Genomic DNA, 21,706 nt, shown 5'->3' on the forward strand with positions numbered 1-21,706 from the left:
GAGGGGTCAGGTAAGTAAAACGGGGGGGCTGGGGGCGGCGGTATTGCTTGAAGTTTTTTCACCTTAATGCATAGAATGCATTAAGGTGAAAAAACTTTTACCTTTACAACCCCTTTAATTGATTTGATTGATCTCTGTAACTGATGCATATTCCTGGAGAGCTTGTTCTTTTGAAAAACAATAGACTTACTGGCCAGATCACCAGATGAAAATAGAAGAGATAAAGTCTAAAAAAGAAAATAAATGCAGACATCACATCTAAAAACTGGAACACTGCAACATAATAAATGTTTGCTTTTGGGTTTAATAACACTTTAACATGAGCTGTCATGGCATGATTACTAGGAATTATTTTAATTAAAGCTACAGATTTAAAAATTGATTGAATATAAAAATATACTTCTGAAATTAGGTAAATTACAATTATATGATATTTTAGTGATTAGGTTTACATATGCTACAAGTCCCAGATCCAGCTATCATTAGCAGATGTAATAGACATATTCCCTTTTGGGATTTGCTTATCTAGCTCACTTCCAGTTGCACTTCATAGCTGGAACTGAGTCTACGTGTCACAACAAAGTTTACAAAAATTCTAATTTATCAAATACTAATACAAATATGTATTAAATTACATATTTTGAGAGATATTGGGCACAATCTAATCATTGTAAGAGGGGAAAGAAAGGCTAGTTGAGCTAGAAATCAATTTAATTATCTAAAGCTAATTTATATTCATGGAAAGAGCACATTCTGTATTTTACGAAATTAGAATGAATACTGTTCGGAGCAATACCTATAAATACAGTGGATGGCTAGGTCCTTGTTTTAGTGACATCTAAGACTGTACAGGTTTATGTTTTTACACCTATTTTCCAATGCTAACTGCCATGGGAACACAAATCACCTTTCAGATGGGAGGTAATTCTGTTTTGGTGGACAGTTTCATGGATAACTTCGTGCACCATAAAAGTCACATCTTTGTTGTGTTTTTTGTCATTTGAAAATGTTAGTTGCTTGGCTGTCCTGTTGATTAAATTGTTTCATTACTTTCTAAGACATTGAGCTGGAACAAGTTTCCAATCGTGAATTCTGACTTCACTTTGACTTTTCAAACTTGATGTGTGTTCCATGTCATTGAAAGTACATAAACCAGAGACAGCCAGGAAAATTGTATTCTTAGGAGGTTAGTACTGAGAGCCCCTTTATTTATCACAGTACAAGGTTCTTTTAAGGGTTAACTATAGAGTTTAGGTTAACATTACATAGTTACATAGGTACATAGTTGTTAAGGTTGAATAAAGACACCAGTCCATCCAGATCAACTTGTGGTGTGTGTGCGTGTGTGAGATTATGTCAATATTAAATCCTGTATCCCTGTATGTTGCGATGTCCATCTAAAAGTTTTTTGAAACTAGCGACACTCCCTGCTGATACCACTACTTGTGGAAGGGAGTTCCAAATACTCATCGCTCAGACAGTAAAGCACCCTCTGCGCATTTTTACAGTTAAACTGCTTCTCCTTCAGTTCCATTGAATGGCCGCGTATCTTTTTAAACTCCCTCCCACAGGTGACTCCCTGGCTGTCACACAAAGGATAGACACGTGCACACTGATGAAATAAATGTTTAACTTGTATTAGTGTCACAGAAATGGCAAAACAGACAAAGGAAAACAATTGGCTGAGTCTTTCAAATGGCAAAACACCAACAGGAAAAGGCAATATAACACAATATAGAACCACTGCAAACCACTCCCACCGATCCTGCAGGACTGAAGATTTAAACGTGAGCTCTCAAACCAAGAAATTCTCCCCAAGTGAGTAAATAAAAGGGGAGAGAGAACAAACACTGGGCTAGCTCACTTGCCAGTTCTCAGTGAAAAGAGTCAAGGTTCAACTCTTAGAAATCTAGACAAATAACATTTTAGCAGATACTCCAAGCACATGAAGAACTATTCTGCCAGGCTATATGAAGCCCTTACGTTGGTGCGCAATAGAGATGCAGTCTCTTTAAAGAAAAACTGAGTTGCCCAAAGTATGGTAAACTGGCAAATGGCGTTCCCCTTTAACAAGCACTAGTAAGGCGAAGAGTCACTTTAAGGATGTTGGAATAGGGTGAAGTATCACATCACAAGAATGATATCTGCAGAACGCGGGCCTTGAGAGGAAAGGAAGTCATCCTCTTCCTCCCGCTGCTCTGCCTCAAGTGCCCTGTCCATAATGACACACAGAGTCTGCTCCAGTAGGAACACAACAGGGATTGTGTCACTGATGCATGCATTGTCATGGCTCACCATTCTTGTGGCCTCCTCAAAAGGTGACAGTACAGTGCATGCATCCTTTATCAGCAAAGGAAAAAAAAGCAGAGCCGGCCTGACCTGTCAGTGTGCCATACTCACACAGGTACTTGTTGATGGCCCTCTGCTGCATGTACAGCCGCTGCAGCATTGCCAAAGTTGAGTTCCACTTTGTGGGCATGTCACAAATCGGGCGAGTGAAATTCCCGCTGAATTTCAGCCAATCAAGCACTGTTATGTATGACTGCCTGAAATGGCTACAGACTTTTCTGGCCTGTTTTAGCAGATCTTCCAACCCTGGGTACCTGCTTAAGAAATGCTGCACACCACCATTCCTGGCTCCAGCTGGCATGGGGTGAACCACCTTTGGGCCTCTCCCGGAAGAGCTGCAAGAATCTCTACTCCGGTGTGGTTCCTGTCCCCTACACAGACTGAAGCACTGCATGGAACCTTTTAGCCTGACTCATGGAATAGCCCCTTGAACGCTTAGAGGGTACTGGGGGTTCATAGGACAATTCAGTAGAGGAGAGCATGGAGGAGGAGGAGGGGGAAGTGGAGTTGACAAATCTCACATCATCACCAGTAGCTGTATGGAGACATGGCGGCACAACAAACTGCAACACTGAGCCCTGTCCTGCATCCTTCTGAGCTGCAAGCAGAGTTACCTAGTGTGCTGTGAACAAAATATATCATCCCTGATCATGCTTGCTGGACCACATGTCAGCAGTAACGTGGACCTTGCAGCTGACTGCCTTGCCCAACGATGCCACAACATTGCCTTCCATGGGATACAGAGCTTCATTGGCCTTACGTGAAAAGAAATAGCTACTGAGAACCTGCCATTATGGTAAAGCACATTCTGCAAAATCACAGAAGGGGGCAGAATCCACCAGACGGAAAGGCAGAAGCTGTAAAGCCAGTAGCTTTGACAAGCTTGAATTTAGATGCTGGGCATGTGGGTGGCAGTGACTGCATTTTTTTTGTGCTGCAGCAGATGGGGCAGAGAAATTTGTCTACTATAGTCTACAGCCAGTGGTGTGCTACTGGCAGACATGCTGCAAGGACCTGTGACACCCTTCTCCATACCATCATCCCTGTCAGTGGAGAGGTCATGAGGTATAGCGGGGGTAGAGCGGAAAGTTGAGGAGTGAGGAGTAGAATTGCATCCCTTTTGTGTGGCTTTCAGGTGCTCTTGCCAAGGGGCTGAGTTGTGGGAGGTTAAATGCCTTGTCAAGCATGTGGTACCCAAATGGCTGGTGTTTTTGCCCTGCTTGATCTGCTTGAGTCAAAGTTTGCAAATTGCAACAGTGTGATTGGCTGCACATGTGTTAAAAAAGGCCCAGACAGCTGAGCTGTGGAAAGTTGGCTGGGAGATAACAGCTCCACAATCTGCTGGAATAGGGTGGCTGCTTGCTACTTTTCCATGATGGCTGCTGTGACGGACCCGGTACTCCTGAGGAGTATGTCCGCCGTATAAGCCTTCCTTGCCCAGTTGCCCAGTACCAGCACAATCCAAGATCCCTTAGCCCACCCAGTCACTTGTCGAGACACCAGTGTAGGGTGAATAAAAGCATAAGACTCAAGTATTTATCTCTGGAGACAATCCCCCCTCCTTGTTGGCATAGAGACACAGGGTGGGGTAAACTTTGTATCCAATCACATGAGGCACAGGTACATTAAAGCATTTCAACACATCTTATAAACAAAAACCGGGCATGCAGCCAACAACTAGTGGTACTGAAACATTTCAATTTTTAACAACTATTTAACCACTTGACCACTGGGCACTTAAACCCCCTTCCTAACCAGACCAATTTTCAGCTTTCGGTGCTTTCACATTTTGAATGACAATTACTCAGTCATGCAACACTGTACCCATATGAAATTTTCGTCCTTTTTTTCACACAAATAGAGCTTTCTTTTGGTGGTATTTGATCACCTCTGGGTTTTTTATTTTTTGTGCTATAAATGAAAAAGTACCGAAAATTTTGTAAAAAAATGAATTTTTCTTCATTTTTATTATAACATTTTGCAAATAAATAATTTTTCTTCATAAATTTGGGCCAAAATTTATACTGCTACATATCTTTGGTAAAAATAACCTAAATTAGTGGATATTATTTAGTCTGTGTGAAAGTTATAGAGTCTACAAGCTATGGTGCCAATCACTGAAAATTGATCACATCTGATCACACCTGATGTACTGAGGCCTATCTCATTTCTTGAGACCCTAACAAGCCAGGCAAGTACAAATACCCCCCAAATGACCCCTTTTTGGAAAGTAGACATTCTAAGGTATTTAGTAAGAGGCATGGTGAGTTTTTTGAAGTTGTTATTTTTTCCCACAATTCTTTGCAAACTTAAGATTTTTTTTATTTTTATTTTTTTTCACACCAATTTGTCATTATAACAGGTTATTTCTCGCACATGGCATGTACATTACACAAATGACACCCCAAAATATATTCTGCTACTCCTCCTGAGTATGGCGATACCACATGTGTGAGACTTTTACACAGCCTGGCTACATACAGAGGCGCAACATTGAAGTAGCACATTCAGGCGTTCTAGGAGCATAAATTACACATCTAATCTCTCAACCACCTATTACACTTTTGAAGGCCCTGGAGCACCAGTACAATGGAAACGCCCACAAAGTGACCCCATTTTGGAAAGCAAACACCCCAACGTATAATCTATGAGGCATAATGAGTCTTTTGAATGGTTCATTTTTTTTCCAGAAGTTTTTGGAAAATGTGGAAAAAAAATGAAAACGCATTTTTTTTACACAAAGTTGTCCATTTCTAAGATATTTCCAACACATAGCATGTACATAGCAAAAATGACACCCCAAAATATATTCTGCTACTCCTCCTGAGTATAGCGATACCACATGTGTGAGACTTTTGCACAGCCTGGCTACATACAGAGGCGCAACATTGAAGTAGCACATTCAGGCGTTCTAGGAGCATAAATTACACATCTAATCTCTCAACCACCTATTACACTTTTGAAGGCCCTGGAGCACCAGTACAATGGAAACGCCCACAAAGTGACCCCATTTTGGAAAGCAAACACCCCAACGTATAATCTATGAGGCATAATGAGTCTTTTGAATGGTTCATTTTTTTCCAGAAGTTTTTGGAAAATGTGGAAAAAAAATGAAAACGCATTTTTTTTACACAAAGTTGTCCATTTCTAAGATATTTCCAACACATAGCATGTACATAGCAAAAATGACACCCCAAAATATATTCTGCTACTCCTCCTGAGTATAGCGATACCACATGTGTGAGACTTTTGCACAGCCTGGCTACATACAGAGGCGCAACATTGAAGTAGCACATTCAGGCGTTCTAGGTGCATAAATTACACATCTAATTTCCTTACAATCTATCACATTTTTGAAGGCTCTTCATATTTCTAACACATAGCATGAACATACCAAGAATTACACCCTAAAATACATTCTGCTGAGCAAAGGGTAAACAAAAGATTACCTGTGGTTTTAGTAGTGCAGTTGTCCACAGGAGGAGAGCCCTGATCCAGGCAGCAGGCAGGGACGTGGTCAGCGACAGTGAATGGAATTGTCCAGGCAGCAGGCAGGAATATTGTCCATAGTACAGGCAGGGATAATGTCCTTGTACAGTCCAGGGTCAGTGCAAGTAGAGACATTGCCAGCAGTGCCAAAATATTGGTCCTGGTAGTAAGCAGGAACATGGTCCAAGTAGCAGGCCAGGAAAGAATGGGGACAGGGGTAGAGGCTTCTCCCACCCAAATCTCTTTGAAGCCTCCGAGTCTCCAGACCCTAAATCTGGGAATGAGAAAACTAAAAAATTAGTTTTCTTCATCCAGAAAAACATTTCTGGAGCCCCTCACATATGTGAGACCCCTGTGTTCCCACTAGCATAGCAGGGTAAATGATCAGTCCAAGAGGCAGGCAAAAAACGTGGTCAAACAGTCCAGGGTCAGTTCCAGAGCAGGCAGAGGTAGGTACAGATTAGCGTTAGGCATAAGCTTGGTCGTATAACAGGCCAGGGTCAGTTCCGGAGAAGGCAGAGGTAAGTTTGTCGTTAGGCAGAAGCTTGGTCGTATAACAGGCCAGGGTCAGTTCCGGAGAAGGCAGAGGTATGTTTATCGTTAGGCAGAAGCTTGGTCGTATAACAGGCCAGGGTCGATTCCGGAGAAGGCAGAGGTAAGTCAGGTTCAGTGCAGTGGCATAAGGGGTGTGGAGGAAAATTACAGGAAATGAGAATTACGTTTACCATACTTCCCTAATAATGTAGAGAAGTATGGTAACGGCGGAAACATTCACTTATACAGAGGCCTGGTTGGGAAGGACAATCGGGACAATAAAATGAGGTGTCTCTTCTAATTCCTCCTCTGGAGCACACCCGGCATCTCTTCTGACGTCTCTGGCCTGTTTCACTGGGGGGGATTTTGTCAGGAAAGTGGCGTTCGTGGAGCCTGCTCACATAATCAGAGCGAATAATTTCTGGTGGGCTTTCAGGGTACAAAAGGGCGGAGATTACTTGTTCCTGGTAGTGCAGATAGGATACGGGGTTCTCTGACGATTTTTGGTAAATAACATAAGTGTTATACATGGCCAAACTGAAAAAATAAATGGACACTTTTTTATACCAGTGACGGGATTTTCTTGTGGGAAGGTAGGGTTCAATCATCTGATCGTTGAAGTCCACTCCCCCCATCAATAAATTGTAATCATAAATACAAGCAGGTTTCTGTACTGGGCCGTTTCTTCTTGGGACTTCCACGTAGGTGTCATTATGAATTGTCGTCAGCATGTGGACATTTCGTCTGTCCCTCCACTTGACAACTAATAGCTCCTGGTTCCGCAAAGACGCCGTCTCCCCTCGGCGTAGCCTTTCATTGACCAGTTTTTGCGGGAAGGCTTTTCTATTCGTTCTTACGGTACCACATGCTGGGGTGTCTCTCCGGTGAAGATTACGGAAGAGGGGCAAACTTGTATAAAAGTTATCCACATAAAGGTGGTACCCCTTTCCAAGCAGTGGATAAACAAGCTCCCAGACAACTTTGCCGCTGGCTCCAATATATTCTGGACATTCAGGGGGATTCAGTTGGGTGTCCTTCCCTTCGTACACCCGGAAGGAGTAAATGTACCCCGTGGCTCGGTCGCAAAGTTTGTACATTTTTACCCCATATCGGGCCCTTTTGCTAGGGATAAATTGTTTGATGCCGAGCCTGCCGGAGAATTTCACAAGGGACTCATCCACGGAAATATTCTGTTTGGGGGTATATAATTGGGGAAAATTTTCAGCGAAATAATTTAGGAGTGGCCGAAGTTTGAATAATTTGTCAAATGATGGGTCATTTCGGGGAGGGCACTGGGTGTTGTCGTTGTAGTGGAGGAAGCGCAAAATCATAAGGTATCTTGATCTTGGCATTATCGAAGAGAAGAGTGGCATGTGGTGGATGGGGTTAGTTGACCAATATGAGTACATTTTGTTTTTTTTTGTGAGTCCCATTGTAAAAGTTAGGCCTAAGAAAATTTTAAATTCCGCTATGGTAAGCTCTCTCCACTCAAAAGGACGGGCATAACTAGAGCCAGGGTTGCTTTCTATGTACTGCTGTGCATAGAGGTTGCACTGGGCCACAATGGACGATAGTAAGTCGTTGGTGAAAATCAAATTAAAAAAATCAAGCATCACAAAATCATCGGTGTTCACCTGGACACCTGGCTGGGCGGTAAAAGGGGGGATATTTGCTGCTCCGGAATGAGGGGGAAGCCACAGGGGGTTTTGAAGGGCATAGGGAAGGGTGGCATGGCCTCTATCCATCTGTGGCTGAGAGGACACCCTTCTGGTACCTGGCCTTTGTTGCGGTGGCACTGCGCTTGAGGTGGACGGCACTGCGCTTGAGGTGGACGGCACTGCGCTGGAGATGGACGGCACTGCGCTGGAGGTGGACGGCACAGCTCTTGAGGTGGACGGCACAGCTCTTGAGGTGGACGGCACAGCTCTTGAGGTGGACGGCACTGCGGTGGTAGTAGGCTGCTGCTCCACGCCAGAACGCCTTCTTTTCACGGGCACACGTTCCTCTTCCAAATCTGTATCAGACTCGCTGCTTGTCACGGGTTCATAGGCTGAATCCGAATCGGACAGAGACTCAGAGAGCTCCCCGCTGCTCTCATCGGTCATGCTGAGACGCTGGTAGGCCTCCTCGGCCGTAAATAATTTTTTTGCCATACTGGTGGCTGGTGAGGTTGATGTGGCGCAGATGAGCACTGATGAGCACAGGTGGCACTGATGTGGCACTGTAGTGGGACTGGTGTGGCTCTGGTTGCACTGTAGTGGGACTGGTGTGGCTCTGGTTGCACTGGTGTGGCTCTGGTGGCACAGAGGCGGCACTGGTGGGCACAGGCGGCACTGGTGGGCACAGGTGGCACTGGTGGGCACAGGCGGCACTGATGTGGGACTGGTGTGGCTCTGGTTGCACTGTAGTGGGACTGGTGTGGCTCTGGTTGCACTGGTGGGCACAGGCGGCACTGGTGGGCACAGGCGGCACTGGTGGGCACAGGCGGCACTGATGTGGCACTGCAGTGGCGCAGATGAGCACAGTTGGCACTGATGGGCACAGTTGGCACTGATGGGCACAGGTGGCACTGATGGGCACAGGTGGCACTGGTGTGGCACTGGTGTGGCACTGGTGTGCACTGTGGTTGCACTGGTGTGGCTCTGGTTGCACTGGTGTGGCACAGAGGTGGCACTGGTGGGCTCAGGCGGCACTGGTGGGCTCAGGTGGCACTGGTGGGCTCAGGCGGCACTGGTGGGCTCAGGCGGCACTGGTGGGCTCAGGCAGCACTAATGTGGCACTGCAGTGGCGCTGATGAGCACAGGTGGCACTGATGGGCACAGGTGGCACTGATGGGCACAGGTAGCACAGGTGGCACTGATGGGCACAGGTGGCACTGGTGTGGTACAGGTGTGGCACTGGTGTGCACTGTAAAATCACTGGTGTGGCACAGAGGTGGCACAGAGGTGGCACAGAGGTGGCACAGGTGGCACAGATGTGGCACAGATGACACTGTTGGGCACAGATGGCACTGTTGTGGCACTGTTGGGCACTGCTGTGGCACTGTTGGGCACTGATAAAGGTAGAAAACTCACTGTTTGTCACTGTAAAAGCTCTCCTCTCCTCTCACGCTGCATCGGTGTGAGGAGAGGAGAGCTGTAACCTCCTGATGACCCTGCTTTGCCTTTTTGTTTATATTTGTGATCGCTCCGTCATTGGACGGAGCGATCACATGGTAAAGGGCCGCTGTCATTGGCCCTTTACCGCGATCCGTGTTGCGCCGGGTCCCCTGGACCCGGCAAACACGGATGTTCCTGTGTGCGCGCCCGGGGGGGCGCGCGGGAGCGGTTCTCCGGGATCACGTCATATGACGTCCTCCCAGAGTTATCCAGCCGCCCTGCAGCCGTCATTCGGCTGTGGGCGGTTGGCAAGTGGTTAAAACAGTAACTGGGCGCGCAGACCACTTCTTTCATGGAGAGACCTGTTTAAGGAGCTTCTCCTCTCCTTTGATTTGGGTATGCGTGCCTGCACACAGTTCAAATGTCCACCGTGAGCTGAGAGTGATGGGTACTTAGGAGCAATAGTGGGGTGGAGACAAACCTGAAGGGAGTGGGCTGTCACAGCTGCCTCATTGAGGTTGTGCCTCACCCTCACTTTCCTCCTCTGCTCTATCTGGCACCCAAGTCGTGTCAGTGACCTCATCATCATCCTCTCCATCCTCATCATCATTGGAGCCAACTTGGCAATATGCTACGGCTGGGAGAACGTGACTGCCAATTTGTTGTTTAACAGTGTTCTCCCTGCTCTGTAGGTTTATGTTCCTATCTTCCTCAACCTCAGAATCAGGATCTGAAACAAGTAATGGCCGTGCATCATCAAGGTGCAAGTGGCTGATGCTGTGTTCAAATAACTCAGCTGACTCCTCCATGCCTGATGCTGGGGCTATGGCAGGAATAGCTGTGGACAAGGAGGCAGAATAAGCCACTCTGGCAGTTGCGGTGATCTATGCACTAGTCTCTACTTGTGTGATGGAGGATGAGGAAGATGAGGATGGTTTAGTAAACCAGTCCACCACCTCCTCTGCTTGCTGTGGCTGGATAGCACGGGCAACATTACTAAACAGAGGAAATGATGACCTGCCTGAGGACGGACCACATCCACCTTTGCCTGTGGACACAGACGCTGCTGGCCCCCTCACAGTGCCATGGGTACATCTGCCTCTCCTTGTTGGCCTCCCAAAATGTAATAAAGATAGGGAAATGTGTCCGTGGATGCCCTTTAATCAATGGAAAGTGGTGTTTGGTTCACTTTAACTTGAGTACTTACTACACAGACACACTCCACTGACACACTACAATATACTGCAGTAAACGTGCACTAAAGCACTGCAATATACTGCGGTAAACGTGCAATAATGCACTGAAATATACTGCGTTAAATGTGCAGTAAAGCACTGCAGTATACAGCAGTAAACCTGCAATAACGCACTGCAATATACTGTGATAACTGTGCACTAATGCACTGCAATATACTGCGGTAAACCTGCAATAACGCACTGCAATATACTGCAGTAAACCTACAATAACGCACTGAAATATACTGCGTTAACCATGCACTAATGCACTGCAATATACTGTGGTAAACCTGCAATAATGCACTGAAATAAAATGCGTTAAATGTGCAGTAATGCATTGCAATATACTGCGGTAAACCTACAATAATGCACTGAGATATACTGCGTTAAACGTGCAGTAACACACTGCAATATACTGTGGGAAAACGTGCAATAACGCACTGAAATATACTGCAGGAAACCTGTTATAAAAAAAAAAGGGACACTAAAAAAAATATGTACAGTCACACTATTGTCACACTGTACTATCACTAGATTCACACTAAACTGTACTACACTCACAATAGAATCACCATAGTACACTATAGCACACTAACTCTCCAGTAGCACTGAACAGAGCCCTGCTCTCTCCCTCTCCACGCCAATATCACACTGCAAATGGCCACAATGGGAAGAACATTTTTATAGTGTGTGGTGGTACTAACAGCAATGAGCCATGATTGGATAGAGCCATCATTACTTTCTCCAATCATGTCTCTGACAGGGCTCTGTGTCCTGATTGGGAAAAGCTTTCATTGCTTCAGCCAATCAGAGCTTTCAATACATTGTGCAGAGGCACAGTGCATTGTGGTTGTTTGGTGGGCCAAACAAATGGTCGAACGCCCTGATAATTTGGTTGTTCATCGAATGAGCGAACTACCAATGTTCGGCCCAAACTCATGCTCGGGCCGGACTGTTCGCCCGACACTAATGCTGACGTACGTACAGCCCAAATTCTGTGTATGGATGCATGAACTGTGTTATGAGCATGTAAATATCTTCGGGTGTGGGAGCATACACAATCTTCCTGACCATAGTCCAGGAAGAAGATGCTGACCCTGCATGATACTTGGATAAAGATGGCACTGGTAGTTTTAGGTAGAGTTGCATTTAAAAACAGTGCCAAATGTTTCAAGCTTCATCAAAATATGGCACAATTTAACATCTTTAGGATGACTTTATAAGATGTGCTTTTCCTTGAATTTCTTGAGTTATGCCTGTGGAATTGCCTTCTGTCAGAATGTTATGAAAAGGTTAGGACCATATGGAATAACTTTGTCTCCCTCTATTACATTGTCAAGCTGTCATGGAAAGTCGTTATTTCACACTAGACAGAAGTACAGTAAATACAAGTTGTCTGCTTTTGAATACAGTTGATACATTAACATTCGATGCAGCTGTGATTTACAACACTTAAGAATCAGACATGCTTGTCACCAGCAAATAATTGAAAAATCGATAATGTTTGGACTTAGGTAATGGTCATTGTGCAATGTTCAAATCAATTAGCGCTCGTTCAAGGCATGCCCTGTAAACACTATATTGCTGACAAAATCCCCATGTAGACATTATTGACAGGCAGACTTGATTGAAATATATTACCCCTGGCTGAACATCTAGCTAAGTAAAAATGTTGTGGACAGAAGCGGGCACCAGCCTGAATTAAACTGCTGAGGATAACATATATAAAAGACCAGTTGATTTAAAGCTGAACTCCAGGCAAACAACTAAATACAGAGTTGAAAAGCATATACAGAAGACGGTTTATCTGCAGAAGCCTCTGTGTTTCTGATATACCTAACCTTGTCAGACAGAAGAGCCAGACTGGTCACTTAACCTTTCTCTACTGAAGTTAGGTAATACAGCCTGGTCAACTCTCTACCATCCAACCTTGATTGGACAGCTGAGTAGCTGCAGACCAATGAGCTCATCAATCTACTATTCCCCTTGTTAACACGTTCCTTATGTAGCACCCTCCTAGCATAGGATTCCAGGTAAATTATTTTTTGGCTCTTTCTGTAGTCAAGAGAGCAGTGATCATTTATTCTAGTCTGTTCATGGTTCGACAGGCTGGGAGTTTGATTGCCTCCCCTGGCTCTGGAGCTTAGGGAGGGGGATGCAAAAAAACAACCGGAATATATATAATGCCTCAGCCAATCCCTGGAGAGGAGTGTCCAGAAGGGGTTTGGAGAGGTGATAAATAATCTGAAGAACTGGAGAGCTGGTTTCTCTCTCCCCAGTGTCACGTCTACCCTAATGCAGGTGGTCAGACACTATAGCTGGCTATGGTGTGCTTCCCCTATAGCAGCCCCCTTTCCCATAAGGCAAGCAGGCCTACCGGTACTCGGTTGCCCCCAGGACTTATGCACAATGCTATAGTGCCTGGCCACCACGCCAGGGCAGATGCGAACTGAGCAAGGCAAACAGATACTTGCAGTTAGCAGACAGATAGTGTGGTTCTATGACAGTCCAGATAAAAGGCAGGCTGAGTTCAGGGAATAGTCCAATATCCGATCCAAAGTCATACACAGGGAAATCCAAACTAGCAAAGCAGGGCAGACAGACAGGGAGCTTAATCAGGAACAACACACATCACTTTTTATCACAAGCATGGGAATGAGCGTTTGGCTTGCTTATAACAGGTGACTGACCACATCAATCACCTTGCAGGTGGACAAAGACAGGAAGAATGCAATAGCCAAAACCCGGATGCTGGAATGAGGAACAGGAGCACTAGGTGCTCATGACACCCAGGAGGATTCCAGAGTCAGAGGGGCTGCTGCTCCCAGGAAGCCCATGAACTGTGCAGCTGTCCTAGAGGCCTCTGCGGTGTCAAGGCTGAGCAACTGGATGGATCTGTTTGAAGCCGATTACAGGACCTCACTACAAGGGATATGGTTTGGGGAAGGACTGTCTCACTCACTGGACTGTGTCCAGAGGAAGCTAGAAGGTAGCAGCTTTCCTGGGGACTTGTGTGTAAAGACCCTAAATTGATCCCTGTGACTGTGCAGTGTTGTGGAAATTGCATTGGCTACCAGTAGTTGCGCATAGGCACAAAGTAGCCAGATGTCAAAGAATCTTGCTTCGTGGTCTTCAGCTGTGAGACTTTAGATTGCTCAGAAACTTGTCTCATTGTCCACAGCTGTGAGGTCTTAGCCTGTGCAGAAAGTTATCTCAGCTGTGGGGATTTAGACTGTCCAATATTCATGTCTACAAAAGGTGAGCATTGTCCTCTAATTGCTACTGCTAATCATTTTTAAGTCTCTAATGCTATATTACCTCTCCTGTTAAAATGTCTTCAAGCACAGCAGTTAGTGTCCCTGATCACCACCACACCAGTTACAGCGTCCCTGATCACATCCATGTTCACAGTGCCCCTGTCACCACCACAGCAGTTATTGTGCTACAATAAGGACTTGTTCACATGTGTGATGCTCTCTGAAGAGCCATCCATGGTTAGATCGCTGTTCAGAGAACATTTGACAGGCAGTGAGGAAGCATTGTATCACTTCCTCACCACCTGCTTTAACCCCTTGGACTCCTGAAATGCAACTCCTTTGACAATGCTCATTGGCAGCAAACCATGTTAGGCGGGGCCTAGCTGGTAAAACATTACGCCTGCCATGTTTGGATGGTGTGGCGTTCTCTTTGTGTACTCTGTATGATTGCAGTGGTTCTCACAGGTGGCTTTTAAAGGGATATACAAATTGAGCGCATATTGATCTCTGTTAACCCAGGAGATCAACAACTTTTGGTAAGAGGCTAAGTGATTCATGGTGGAGGAGTCACGCGGAAAAACAGTCACCTGCTGTTTGTCCTTGACACATGCTGGATGGAATTCTCGTGAACTTTGCACTTTAATCTGCACTTTTTTGCACTATGAACTTTGCACTAGTTTAGTATTTATCAGTTACTTTGATATAGTGATTTTGGTATCCATTTGCATATTTATTGATTGATTTATTCATGGTTTACATATGCACTTGCACTTGCAGTTTTTAGATAATTGCACAATTTCTTATTGATTGTTATGTTTAATGATTTTTTTGCTATAGTAATGATTTATTTATTCTTTTGTGCACACATAGGGAAATAAATAAGAAGCGCACCTATTTAGAAAAATAACCCTGTTCACTTGAATTGGTCATGATCAGCGGGCATACAGGGGGTATAATTCCTTACACAGCTGCAAAGCTATTTCCTGGATCGATCCTTTGCCCATATGCTATGTCTATGACTGCGCCTGAACTGACCCATCTGCTTGTCCAACTGACTACATTCCTGCGAGACACCAGTCCCATCCATCCCCTGTGGACAACTGCACTCCTGGAACCACAGGAACTCTTTTCTTCTTCCTTTCTTTGGCCTCCTTTACTTTCAGGATAGTGAACATGGCATTCCTGGGGGCAGCCATGTACCAGAAGGCTAGTCTTGCCTGGCTTATAGGAACTGCGTCTGCTATAGGTAACAATACACTAAGCTATATTCCTTGACCACTCGTATAGAGGCGACTATTACAGTACATTGGTTTTGATACAATGTCCAGTATATAATCTGTCCAAAAAAGTGTAAAAGTCTCACACATGTGGTATCGCCATACTCGCCATATAAGAAGTAGCAGAATGTGTTTTGGGGTGTAATTGCAAGTATGCCAATGCTGTGTGTGAGACATAACCTGCTAAAATGACAACTTTGGAAAAAAAAAATTCTTCATTTTAAAAAAATTGTGAAAAAAATGACAACTTCAAAAACTCAGCATGCCTCATACTAAATACCTTGGACTGTTTACTTTCCAAATAGGGGTAATCTGGTGGGTATTTGTGCTGTCCTGGCATTTTAGAGCCTTAAGAAATGAGATAGGCAGTCAGCACATCAGGGATGATCAATTTTCAAATACAGTATATGTATCATAGCTTGTAGACTCTATAACTTTCCCACAGACCTCACGATACACACTGATTTTGGTTATTTTTACAAAAAAAAGTAGCAGTATAAATTTTGGCCTACATTTATAAAGAAAAATTACTTATTTGCTAAATAATTATATAACAGAAATAAAACAAAAGTTTTTTTTTTCAAAATTTTTGGTCCTTTTCATTTATTCAGCAGAAAATGAAAAGCCCAATGGTGATTAAATACCACCAAAAGAAAGCTCTGTCTCAAGGCAATTACAAAAATGTCATTATATTTTGAGTTCAGTTTCATGAGTAATTGTCATTCAAAGTGTGACAGCACTGAAAACGTAAAAATGGCCTGGACAGGAAGGAGTGAAAGTGCCTGCCATTGAGTTAAAGGAACAGTATTGCTTATTGGGACACCATTCAGACACCTTCACCCGTGCTTTAAGAGACTTGATTTTGAGAGCTTTAGAGTCGGCTTTGGGCATACTGGCCAGTAAGAGAGGGTTTGCCAAAATCTGCCACACGACTGTCCTATTGTTGCTTAGACATGACCTTCTATAATATAGGGATAAGGTGTCAGCCAATGGTCTGCTGGATTATTACCAAGTGTATGTTATTTTGTAGCTGCTTCACATACTTAGAAATTTTTTCCATTCATTGGTTTTTGAATTTTTGTGCATTGTTGCAATAAATATCCACCATACAATCCTGGTGTGTCGGAAAGCATGGTACTGCTTGGAGAGTCGCGGGCACTGGAACCAGGGGACTCGAGAAAATGGTGGCTCCTTCGGGAGTAAGCTCTATATAAACATATTCGTATAAGCAAAATTTTATATACTGTAGTTTGTAAAAAAAAAAACTGTAAAATTGTTTAAAACATATATAGACTTACAAAGGTGACCCATACCCATTATATTTTTCCTTTAATGAAAAGGTTTAGATGTGCTGCAGGCGAGAAAGCTTGACATTATGAGGAGACCTGGAAATGATTCAGACACAGATGCTGCAGTGAGACTGGATCCTGTCCAGACAGAAGGCACTGTAGATAAGATCTGAACAGGACAGTCGAGTCAGCAGAAATTAGAGGGAAAGTCAAGTGCAGGATACACGACTGATGAAAAACCAATAAAAAGGTGTACATACCAAATGAAGCAAGTAAGTAATTCTAAAATACTGCCAAACACAAATGTTGCATTAATTCAATTGCACTATGATGATGCAAGATAGAAAAAAATCTTCCATATACCTAAAACTGTGTTCCAAACAACAACGGACAGCAAATTACATTATGTATATTCAAAGTGCAACACAATATGATGGGGCCATGTGCATAATAGATTATTACTATTATTACTATTAATTGAGTCAATTGAACATAATTACAAGTCAGGTTGAAAAAATGACATAGGTCCATCTAGAACAGCTATTCCCAGCCAGGTTTCCTCCAATGTTAATTTCGTCAACGAAAACGTTTTCGTCAAAGATTTCGTCAGAGACATTTTTACAGTGACGAAAAGTACAGCACATTTTCGTCCAAAAACTATGACGAAAATCAGATCCGTTTTTGTTAACGAACGAAAACGGGACAAAAATGTGAGGCAGTGACGTTTACCCTCATGAACTAACTTCCGGTTTTCATAAAGCTCTGCCTACTTCCACAATCCACTCCCAGCAAGGAAGCGCACCGTGACGAGACGACTGCCAGGGACCTGAGAGTGAGTAGAGCAGCACTGTGCATTACAGGCCAGCCAGGCCTCCGAGTCCCGACCCCTGACGAGATGACCGTGCCGCCAGGCACCCAGAGCCGAGCAGACTGTGTGTACAGTAATAACAGTTGTGGTACATTACAATTACAGCAGGTCTGAGGCCTCCCCTCCCCTCAGACCAGTGTCCGTCCAGAGCACACTGTGCAACTGTGCATTACAGGCCTCCTCTGACCACTGCAGTGGCATCCAGGGCACTGTGCATTACAGGCCATCCCTCAGATGACTACCATCCAGCACTCTGCAGCATTACAAGCCTCCTCAGACCACTGTTCAGAGCACTGTGCAGCTTTACAGGCCTCCTGAGACCACCATCCAGAGCACTGTGCAGCATTACTGGCATCCTCAGACCACCGTTAAGAGCACTGTGCAGCATTGCAGGCCTCCTCAGACCGTCCAGAGCACTGTGCAGCATTACAGGCCTCCTCAGACCAACCAGAGTGGCTAAATCTGTATCTGTGAGTTTGTTCAAACCTTAATACCATAACTAATAACATGATATTCGATTTTCTTTACTCCAGGAGTATATAATGAGTTTGAAAATTCTAAAGAAATGCTTAAATAATGCATTACAATTTATCTAAACACATTAGATTTGAGTTGACTAAAATTATTTTATTCCAATGTACTGGAGATTTTAGTCGACCAAAATACGATGACTAAAATGGGACTAAAACTAAAATGCCAACTTAATCAAAGACTATGACTAAAACTAAAACACTTGCAGAACACTAAAATTGGATTCAAACTAAAATTCCATTTTGGTCCTAATGCCGCGTACACACGAGCGGACTTTACGGCATACTTGGTCCGGCGTACCGGAGTCCGTCGGACAATTCGATCGTGTGTGGGCTCCAGCGGACTTTTTTTTTCTCAAAAGTTTGACGGACTTAGATTTGAAACATGTTTCAAATCTATCTGACGGACTCGAGTCCGGTCGAAAAGTCCGCTCGTCTGTATGCTAGTCCGAAGGACAAAAACCAACGCTAGGGAAGCTCTTGGCTACTGGCTATGAACTTCCTTGTTTTAGTCCGGTCATACGTCATCACGTACGAATCCGTCGGACTTTGGTTGATCGTGCAAGTCCGTTCATTCTGAAAGTCCGTCGTAAAGTCCGTCGAAGTCCGCAGGACAAAGTCTGCCATAAAGTCAGCTCGTGTGTATGCGGCATTAGACTAAGACTAAAGCTAAATGCACTTTTTGCGATTCGGCACTGCGTCGCTTTAACTGACAAATGCGCACTGGTGCGACATGGCTCCCAAACAAAATTGACGTCCTTTTTTCCCCACAAATAGAGCTTTCTTCTGGTGGTATTTGATCACCTCTGCGGTTTTTATTTTTTGCGCTATTAACAAAAAAATAGCAACAATTTTGAAAAAAAAAAGCATTATTTTTTACTTTTTGCTATAATAAATATACCCAAAAAATATATAAAAAAAACATTTTTTTTCCTCTGTTTAGGCCAATATGTATTCTTCTACATATTTTTGGTAGAAAAATCACAATAAGCGTTTATTGATTGGTTTGCGCAAAAGTTATAGTGTCTACAAAATAGGGCAAAGTTTTATGGCATTTTTATTAATAATTTTTTTTTTACTAGTAATGGCGGCGATCAGCGATTTTTATCGTGGCTGCGACAGGGCGGACAGATCGTACACTTTTGGTGCGATTTTGGGACCATTCACATTTATACAGCGATCAGTGCAATTAAAAATGTATTGATTACTGTGTAACTGGCAGTGAAGGGGTTAACCACTAGGGGGCAGTGAAGGGATTAAGTGTGTCCTAGGGAGTGATTCTAACTGTGGGGGGGCGTGGCTATGTGTGACACGACACTGATCACTGCTCCCGATTACAGGGAGCTATGATCAGTGTCCTGTCACTAGGCAGAACGGGGAAATGCTTGTTTACATCAGCATTTCCCCGTTTTTCCTCTCTGTGAGACGATCGCGTGTACCCCCACGGACATCGGGTTCGCGGGACCCGCAATTACACTCACGGAGGTCGCGGCAGGCGCGCCCGCAAAAACCGATTCTTAAAGGGCAACGTACAGGTATGTTAATCTGCCTGTGTACGTTAATCTGCAAGCGGTTAAATAAGTGAACAGGTATCTTGACCGTTGAATTACCAACAGAATCCTCCTCCTTGTGATTAAACCACCACCAACCTAAGGATGTGCTTTTATGAGAGAGCACTGACCACCTATTACGGGGGATCAAGAAGGCTCTTGTGTCTATGATGCTCCATCATCGTTTGGTAATCAGCATATGGAAGACAGGGGAGATCACGGTAGCCAGTAGGGAAATCAAAACTCCTCTTGTTCAAAGCCAAAGCACCAAATGGCATATCCCAAAAAAGAGATAAGACGCCAAAATAGTGTGAAATCTTAACAGGGTTTTATTAAAAGTAATGCACTTACATGCCAGTGGAATAAAAACAGCGTGTGTAATATGGGCACATTAGCACTTGTGTGCTCTCATCCAAATGCAATGAGCGTAATCAACACCTCAGCCCGACCGGTTTCGCCACTACAAGGACTTCTTCCGAGCTTTAAATCACTGTCATCTCCCTTTGAGATGACAAAAATTCCTTCAGTGTTGACCTTGCGTGAAGCTCTGTAGTCAAAAACATCCATTGCAAATAATGATATAGTCACAGCTGTAGTAAATGTAATATCAAACAATAAATAAGAAGTCCTTGTAGTGACGAAACCGATTGGGCTGAGGTGTTGATTCCTGTCATTGCGTTTGGATGAGAGCACACGAGTGCTAATGTGCCCATATTACACACGCTGTTTTTATTTTGCTGGCATGTAAGTGCATTACTTTTAATAAAAGTACTCACTGTTTTTGTTTAATAATATAATATTTTGTTTTTTATTTTAGGATCACATATACATCCTGCACTTCCACCTTCAGGGGGCGTGTGTGCAAGCCGATTCTGCTGAGATAATTCAAAGCAGAAGCCGATCTGTGGATGCCAGGCACTCGATGTCCACTGGCACCTGCTGATCGATGGTAAACTACACAGAATGGAGATCTGCCTATTTAAATGTAGCGGGCACCTACTTTTAAGTATGTGACCTTTTTGCTAGGTTATAGTTTCAGGTAAATTTAGACAGGCTTGTGCCATTATAGCAGGCCTGTTTGTTCATTTGGGATTTGATTGGCAGGTAGTTTGTATGCGAGTCCCAGCCAATCATTAATTTGTTTGGTAATTCCCTGGGATTCTCATATAAAAGCCTGGTCACATGGTCCGGAGGGGAGTTTCCTGTTCGAGCTTGGAGAAGCCCAGCCTGGTTCCCGGAGGGGAGAGGTTCCCCCTCCGGGGAGTCAACGGAGCCCCCCTATGCGAGGAGGGTGGGGAACCGGCTTCTGTAGAGGAGTAGATGACACCGTACAGCATGTAGTCGCCGGTGTCGTTGGCCGCCCCTGCGGGGAAAGGAGCGTGCCAGAAAGAGGAAAAGGGAACAAAGAATCATTGCGGAAGAAGTAGCAACAAAGCGGAAGGAAACTGGGCGATCGATCGTTTATGAGTGGCACATGGACTATTGATCACGTGAGCGAAAGCCCAAGGGAAGGGTACTGCCAGAGGCTGAGGGATGTTGGTACACAAGTCAGTGAGATGGGCGGTGATGGCCTGTGACTTTGGGTTCAGCAATACCCCAGGATTCCAATCAATCAAGCGGGAGGAGTTATTCAGAGAAACTTTTCTTTAGCTCAACTTGGAAGTACCATGCAGATGGGAAGTAGTGGTAAAAAGGTAGCGGTGAAGCTGCAAGCACACATATAGAGATACAGACTGTTCTTGAAAAGTTCTGCAGATGAAGAAGTTATTCAGAGTGACTCTTTATCGATTATTCTCTATCAAATCTACTTCCATCTTCCCTGATTGAAGAAATCGCATAAAGTGATTTCTTATTATCCGCAATGATTCTAGGTCCTGGTATGAGAGGCAGTGAAAAGATGATAAAACAACAAAAGAGCATCTCAAGAGAAACCCTTCTCCTATCCCAGTTCATGGTACTTTAATAAAAGCAAGAGAAAAATGCAACATGGACTGTTTCTGATTTTATGGGCTGCGATGGGTTAGGTGGTAAACGTGAATTACGGATATAACAATTAATCAGCTGCTCCTTCAGGGTTAAGCGCTACATAAACAAGGCAGATCGCATTCTGACAGGGGGGAAGTGATGGATTCTGTGTTCCTGCAAAGCAGAGAATAAAATCCATCATTTCCCCTAGTAAAAGCAGCGCATACAGTGCACATAAACACTGGCTAGGCACACAGTTTGATTT

The sequence above is a fragment of the Aquarana catesbeiana genome, linkage group LG04 (assembly GCF_042186555.1).
Source record: "Aquarana catesbeiana isolate 2022-GZ linkage group LG04, ASM4218655v1, whole genome shotgun sequence".
Taxonomy (NCBI): domain Eukaryota; kingdom Metazoa; phylum Chordata; class Amphibia; order Anura; family Ranidae; genus Aquarana; species Aquarana catesbeiana.